Raw genomic sequence first — 8478 nt, 5'->3', positions numbered from 1 at the left:
AGGTCCATAATTCATTGAAAGTAGTGTCATAGTTAGATAGGGTTGTAAAGAAAGCTTCAGCACATTGGAAGGACAAACCAAGGTAGAACATACAAGGTAAATGGTAGGGCACTGAGGAGTGCAGTGGAACAGAGGGATCTGGGAATACAGATATAAAATTCCCTAAAAGTGGCGTCACAGGTAGATAGGGTCGTAAAGAGAGCTTTTGGTACATTGGCCTTTATAAATCAAAGTATTGAGTATAAGAGTTGGAATGTTATGGTGAGGTGGTATAAGCCATTGTTGAGGCCAAATTTGGAGTATTGTGTGCAGTTTTGGTCCAAATTACAGGAAGTATATTAATAAGGTTAAAAAAGTGCAGAGAAGGTTTACAAGGATGTTGCCGGGACTTGAGAAACTGAGTTACAGAGAAAGGTTGAATAGGTTAGGACTTTATTCCTTGGAGCGTAGAAGAATGAGGGGAGATTTGATAGAGGTATATAAAATTATGATGGGTATAGATAGAGTGAATGCAAGCAGGCTTTTTCCACCGAGGCTAGGGGAGGAAAAAACCAGAGGATGTGGGTTAAGGGTGAAGGGAAAAAGTTTAAAGGGAACATTGGTGGGAGGGGGGCTTCTTCACACAGAGAGTGGTGGGAGTGTGGGAGTTTGGAATGAACTGCCAGATGGTGAATGCGGGCTCACTTTAAACATTTAAGAAACACTTGGACAGATACACGGATGAGATGTGTATGGAGAGATATGGTCGAAGTGCAGGTCAGTGGACTAGGCAGAAAAATGGTTCGGCACAGCCAAGAAGAGCCAAAAGGCCTGTTTCTGTGCTGTAATGTTCTATGGTTCTATTAGCCTTCATTAATCAAAATACAAGAGATGGGATATTATGTTGAAGTTGTATGAGACATTGGTAAGGCCTAATATGGAGTATTGTGTGCTGTTTTGGTCACCTACCTCCTTGAAAGATGTAAGTAAGGTTGAAGCAGTACAGAGAAAATTTGCAAGGATGTTGCCAGATCAGGAAGACCTGAGATACATGGATGGTTGGGGCATGGAGAGCTATGGTCCGGTGCGGGTCGATGGGAGTAATCAGATTAAATGGTTTGGCATGGGCCAAAGCGTCTGTTTCTGTGCTGTACTTTTCTATGACTCTGTGACTCTATATGTAGATGTCAGGAAACTCAGCACCTTCATTCAAGCATGTGCAAATGTGCTGTGGCCAAAGGTACTAAAAGATACTCCCTATACTTAAATGTTTAATTCTTCATAAGAGTCTAAGAATCTTAAAATTCTTTGGTATTAATGTTGGGAAGACAGTTTACTGAACATTTACTACCCTACCCCTGACACAGGTTTCAATGGAGAGAGACAACTACAAGTTTTCAGGTAATCTCTCTTTCTTAAGCTTAAGTACATACATAAGTTTTCCATTTAAAGTAAATGTAATTGAAAATTAATTAATTGTTAATTTGTGTAGGAGTGTTTTGAATGACAAATGCATTCACGTATTTGCAAATTATTGGAGAGCATTGGCAGTTTGTTAAGGTTAAGTCCATAGCTTTGCTGCCAGTCAAAATATTTCTGTGGGTGATGTATATTCAGTCCTTGCTTTGAGTTGGCGTTTATGCCAGAAGGTAGTGAACTGGGCAGGGCTTCAGCAACTAGGAAATGGCTGCTTGCAAATCCACTAAAGCTAGTTACTCACCTAACAGGTAGTGTGCTGTGAGCAAAGTTGGTTTATTAGTGTCAGGGTTATTGCCATTTTTATCCACTTTGTCTCGTAATTGTTTGTACCAGCATATCTTCTGACTTGTAGATGTGTGTGCCATTTGCTGGTCCTCCAATCCTTTACTGGGTAATCACTACAACACCTTGCAAAAATTGTGCTTGGACTGCGGCTGGTGGATACCTTCCATTACTGGAAATCCAGAGAGTGCTGACATTTTTGTCATTCCTGGACTGTTGAATAGGAGGAGGTCTCTGACTTAGTGAAACCCCAGTGAAGAATCGTGTCTCTGGCTCAGAATTTATTCAATATATTTATTTAAGAGACATGAACTTCTGAAAATCACCTTTAGTGTGATTTTTAAAAAAAATCCTGGTATATATCTTGTTAATACTCCTCCTAGATAGTATCATTAGCTATATTTAAGTATGGTTATCATTATGTAATGTCCCTCTACTTTTACTTCTGTGATCTGCTGTGGTTCTTTATTTGTCAAAAGCTTAAAAGGGGAATTTTGCTTGTCAAGATTCTTGCATCTGGTTTAGAAAATCTAAATCTGGTTCCTCACAATATTTTATTGACTGCATGTTCGAAACAAATCTAAGGATTTTAGATTAAGAACTATGGTATCGAAGGTATCTTTACATAAATAAATTACTTCCATTCAGTGTTCCAATCTGGACAAGTCAAGAGTTCAGCTCTTTGGGGTCAATTATCACGCACAGTCAGGGTGCTATTTCTTTTCGTATGCACTTCAAGGAAGCATCAACACCTGGACAGGTCAATTCATTGGTTTTCTAACAAGGTCTTTGTACACAAAGGGTTTTAAACTGAACGTAGAGCATCTTTGTCTTACAGTGTTTCCACTGGCCTGAACTTTCTTTCCAATTTTCAGTGGGAGGACTTAACAATAAAAAAATCACTTTAACGAGGTGAAGTATTGCAAGGCAATTCACAGGAATGTTGTCAGAAAAGAAAACCATACCAGGATATATTAGGATTGGAAAGATATTGTTTTTAAAACAATATCATTCATAATAATATTGTTTTAAAAGAGGGAGAAATGGAAAGGTTTAGGAAAGGAATTCAGATGGTCCTGCTGCCAAGATAAAGAATTTTGCATACAGAACTGCCAGAATGTATAGCTTTAGGAGATCTAAAGACTGGAGGTTGTTTGGTGCAAGGCTGTGGAGGAATTTAAATATAATCATGATCATTTTAATTTTGTAGTGTAGGGTTGCTGAATTGGTTCTGGAGCAATGGAAGAACAAGACTTGATATGTCTTGGGCAGTCCCACAGGATTAGTATGATTTAATGTGCCTGTGGGTCTAATGTGACTGATAAGGCCAAAGTGAAAATCACAGGCTCCTTTGTAGTTGAGGTTGGAAGTGCCCAATGCAGTAGTTTGTGGGTGGTGGTATCCTTCACTATTTGTTCTGGATGTCTATGTGCTCCTGATACATAGACTCAGGACCATGCCAACCACTTCTTTTCCACTTTGACCAAGGATGCCTAGGAGTCAGAAGGTTGTTCCAATTGATAATCTCTTTCCTTGACAGAGCTTGGAATAGAGTGTCTCAGAAGTCTGGCGTTGGGCCTATGAAGAATATGGTCTGTCCAACAGAGTGGCTGAGGGAAGACCATAGTAGTGGCATAGAACATTACAGCACAATACAGGCCCTTTGGCCTATGATGTTGTGCTGACCTTTTAACCTACTCTAAGATCAATCTAACCCTCTCCCCCCACCCCGCACACAACCCTCCTTTTTCTATCCTGCGTGTGCCTTTCTAAGAGATATTCCATTGCCAGCAGTTAAGAGATGTTGGCAGTGTAAAGGATATATGTTGATTGTTTATTTTGCTGGTGAATGAAGAGGAGATAGCATTAGTGATATTATTACAATATCTTGGAAGTTCCTATTGTTATAAATTCTGATTTCGTAAGCATTTGGAGGCAGAACTCACTCCTGCATTGTAGACCATGAACTGTGTAGTAGACCTTGATTTGCAGACGTCCTTTCCTTCAGTTGATCAAAGGCTGACCTGGCCGCAGTAAATTTCAACAGTACTCCACATGGAAATATGCCATGAACCATTACTGTAGGAGTGCAGCATTGAACAATGGCAGCAGGTCATTAGAGGGCCTTTGTCTTGTGAGATCCATTGTCTTGTCCGTTTCAATGAATAATTAGATTCTGAGTTTAGCATACAAGTGTGCACAAGTACAAGCATTATATGCCTACTGTAGCTTGGCTACTGAGGTGTGGGCAATATTTGGTTCTAGATTGCTTAACCCACTATTGCTACAGTTTCTTATAGTTCTGAAATATCTTACAGGTGATGTGCAGCATCGTGGTGAGAATAGTTAAACAAAATGTCTCGACAATGACACAGTCTTGTTTGACACTCATCTTCACTGACAGTTGCTGCGTTTTATAGGCACGTTTAGGATCATGACTTGCATGTCTTCAGGAAGCAAACATAAGATTGAGAAGAATTTCTATGGGCAGCTGAAGATAACCAGTCTGAAGCAACATTTGAGGGAGGCTCTGTTAGGGGGGTTGTTAATTAAGCAGTCTTCTTGATGGAAGGAATACAGCAATTGAAGCTATTCACGGTCAGTTAGGATGCTAAGATGAATGGACCAAAGGAAGTATCTGGGGAATTTCCATCTCATGTCAGACAAAGAGCATGATAAACTAATTGAACTCATGGGGCAACTTTCTTACAGTATGAGTTATGCCATGCCATTATTCAGTATGCCATGTCAATTCAATAATTACAGATTACAACATAATCAAAAAGAGTTTTGTTGCTGATGACATCCCGACCAAAAGATGTTACTTGAGGTTCAAACAAAATCCCTTAAATTTGATCAAAATCCCTTAAATTTGATTAATAACTGAATGGCACAGTCACGCAGCTTTTCTTGTGCACCAGCTTTGAAAGGTATTAATGCTCAGAATCCCGGACTATTCAGCCTATGGATATAGTTTAGTTGAGTATTCATGGACAGCTATCAGTCAGCTCGGTGAAAGTAATGCAATCTGACAATGCACTAGATACAATGGTTGGTGAATTATTTTTGTCTTCTGTGACAAAAGCTATATGACTGTAATTTTTCAGATTAAAAATTCATCACTGCCAAGAGAACAGCATTTCATTTTACATATCTAACAATTTGGTATTCAGAAAATGCTTATTGCTTTGAACAACTAGTTAAGACAGTGTGTGTTTGACAGCTGAAAAGATGTGGTACTTCTCTGCCAGGCTTCTTCATAGTTTCTTGCCAGCTGACACTTTATAAAGTGTGCCTTACTGCTGGAATTACTAGGCGATTCAAAGCTAAGTTCTTCTGCCAATCAACAGCATTTCAGATACTACTGTCTCACAGAATGGTTTATGGATCATATAAAGCATAATACAATTTCCACACTTCAAATTTTATTTATAGCAGTGGTAGCAATTTTAAGAGCTTGGTAGGAGAACACTACTTGGCATGATTTACATAGAATTAAAATCCTTTGAGCAGATATATTCATTGCAATCTATTTCTCAATGCCATATTGCAAATTAATAAACTGCATTGTACGATGCATTGCTTCATAAAATTTGCAGTTGGATAAAAAAACTTACTTTTTATTTATTTTATTATAACACTTAATTGGGAATGGGCCTTGTAAGGGTCAAGTGTCACTTTAAATTTTAATAAATCCTGCTAATATCCATGACTGTTTTATCCTTTAAGACTTAGCTAAAATAGAATGTCAGTCATTCCTTTCACATAGAGTATTCTACTCTTCCAATTTTTAACACCTTGGCTGAGCACAGACAGTAATAATAATTTACTGTTCCTGGTAGATTTAAGAGGTTTTTACAGGTAGAAAACATTTCTTATTATACATTATAAAATACCTTTAGGCTTTGAAATATGGAAGTATGCATTTGAAATCTTATTTTACTGCTCAATTTTAATAGAAAGTATCAAATAGCTTGTATTTGCATACAATTATACTGAAATTAGAGTACAGAAATATTTTATTCAGACTGCATTGGGGAAACATGTTTGAAATGGGAAAAATCAAGAAATATTTGATGGATCCAAAAATTTGCTGAAGTCAATCATCTCAGAATAACTTACTAATTGTTGCAGTAGGTTTCCCATCTCCAGCTCTTTAAATTAACTCATAGCCTCTGTGAGGTGGGGATGCTGCTAGATGTAATATTAGTGAGAATGGTTGGACTTTATCAAGGGGAAATAAGTGTGGGGTGAAGAACAGTGGTTTATTTCACATTTGCTTCTTGTCGTGATGGGATGGGGAATTACAGGTGTCAATCAATCACAAGCTAGGAGGAAACTACTCCATACTTCCCACCGCAGAGTGCTAATTGCCCACCTCATGAATCTGACTCTTCTTTTTACAATGATTGATACACTGGATAAATAATGTGACTTCTTTTAAATGAGCTCTCAGATTTGGAATACTGCCGAAATATTTTTGCTCATGCATAATGCGAATATCACAGCATCATTTATAAAGTTACAACATCATGCAAATTCATGGCACAAACATGGATCAAGTCAGTTTCTGTTTACGTGCACTTGTGTTTTCCCCAGTGGGACGTTGGCAAGGAAGGGAAAATTACTCGTAGGAGCTGCCACCTCTGTTTCTAGTTAAATGAGCCTTGGGCTGACAAAGGAGTGACTGGAAGCTGAAGTTGTAACACAGTCCATTACAGTTTCTACTGAAGTGACACCATTTTCGTACTGGTTGCTTAGAATTAATGCCACACCAAAGTATGCAATAATCATAAATGCTTGAAAAATGCCTTTGGCATGCAGTAATTAGGAAAGAACTGGATAAAGTTAGACATTAAATATGTTGAAATATTACCCTTGGTAATGAGGAATGTAATTATTTCTATCCATTATATTCAGATAATCCTTATCGAATGATGCAATACCTATTTATAAAAAATTTAACAAATGGCATAATGTGTCAGCAATTAAATTTTACATTTGCTACATGCACTTTCTCTAACAGTAGTTTAAATATCTGACAACAATAGACTTTGATATTAACTCTGAAAACTATAAAAAAGATTGGAGCTCAGCTGAACTAAATATATTTTCAAAGTAAGTTATGCATTTTAAAAGTAATTTTACTGATACAGTGCAGAACAATTCTGATGTGATCCAATGTGCACATGGACTTCTATTAAGAGAAGGAAAACCTGTTTCACTCAAAGCTTAAAGTGATGTTTTCAAATAATACTAGAGAATAAGTGATGAATTGTTAATTTTCTTTTAATTTCCTTTCTGCTGATCATTCTCCATGTCCTAGATTGACATGTGTCCTACTGCCTGACATCTACCAATAATTCTAAAAATATCTGATGATTAGATCGCTTGCCTTGATAGTTAACTCACTTTGCCTTCTTCCCTTGCCTTAGTAGCTAGTGCCATTGCCCCTCACTTCCTTCTTTCTTGATGGTTATAAGAGCATGTACTTCAGTCTATGATTCTAGCAGACTGTATTTGAAATACAAAGTCAGCATGCAGAACCTTTACATTATTTTACACATTCTTTTGATCTTTTATTCTGTTACAGATTCTTAGCTGTGGGATTTCCTGAATGTCAGCTAAGGCATGTTAGAACTTGTTTTCAAGTCCTTCTACACTTAAGTAGTTTGTCAATTGATTCTATTAAGTCTAAAGAATGGGTGATATGTGAGAGGTTGGTGATGTTGAGGTCACGAGTGAATAATTTTATAAATAAGTTTATTCAAAGCAGTGAATATTGAAACCATCTTATTAATTTACTGATTTTTAAATTGGAGCTTCTCAGAATGTACATCTCCAAAGACACCTATACTGATTAACCTCCAGTAATGTGCTAAAGTTCCCAAGGCTTAACCAAAACAAATCTGCTCAGTATGACAGAAGCTGAAAAATGAATGAAGATTCCAGCGCCAAAAACTAAATGTTACATTGACTACGACCAAGAGATTAAAAAAAAGCACTGGCTTAAGTTCAGATAGTAATTTCTCTAAACAATAGTAAAAGGTTCAAAGGTTAATTTTATTATCAAAGTATGTATGCAGAATACAACTCTGAAATGTGTATTTTCCAGATAGTCATTGAATACAGAAAACCATAGAGGTAGTTGAAAGAAAGGCATCAATTTCCGCCCCCCCACCACATGAAAAGATAAAAAAGCAAAAACTCCCAAACCCCAAACACCCGCAAACCCTCCCTTGCACAAAAACTAACAGATCACCCAAGCCCCCTGCCCGCCAATCAGCAACAAGAAAGAATGGGCCAGAACATGACAAAAATAGAACTGAAAGACGTCAATATGATCTACAGTTCAATCCATAAATCACAGAATTTTAATAACGTCTCCAGGAGCATCAGCTCCCCTCAGATGGCAGGGAACTGAACCAGCAGCTCCTCCGAGGGAAGCAACATGAACTAGGGGCCCCTCCGAGGAAAGCAACTCAAAACAGCAGCCCCTCCGAGGGCAGCAGCTCAGAGCAGAGGCCTTATATTGCCTTAAATAAATCTGTTCATAATAAAAATGTACTCCAGAAATCAAGTGCGAACTTTAATTGCTCCACTCAGCTAGGCAAATAGAATTAAGTGCAGTATCAATGCATTCTTTATCAACCATTTTACATTCTGCTTCAATCCTAATCCCTCTGTGCAGCTCCCGGATGAGCTCCCTTGCTGATAGGGATACTGATCAGGTGGTGG

Source organism: Mobula birostris, chromosome 1 (assembly GCF_030028105.1).
Source record: "Mobula birostris isolate sMobBir1 chromosome 1, sMobBir1.hap1, whole genome shotgun sequence".
Classification (NCBI taxonomy): Eukaryota; Metazoa; Chordata; class Chondrichthyes; order Myliobatiformes; family Myliobatidae; genus Mobula; species Mobula birostris.
This window is presented reverse-complemented; position numbering follows the sequence as displayed.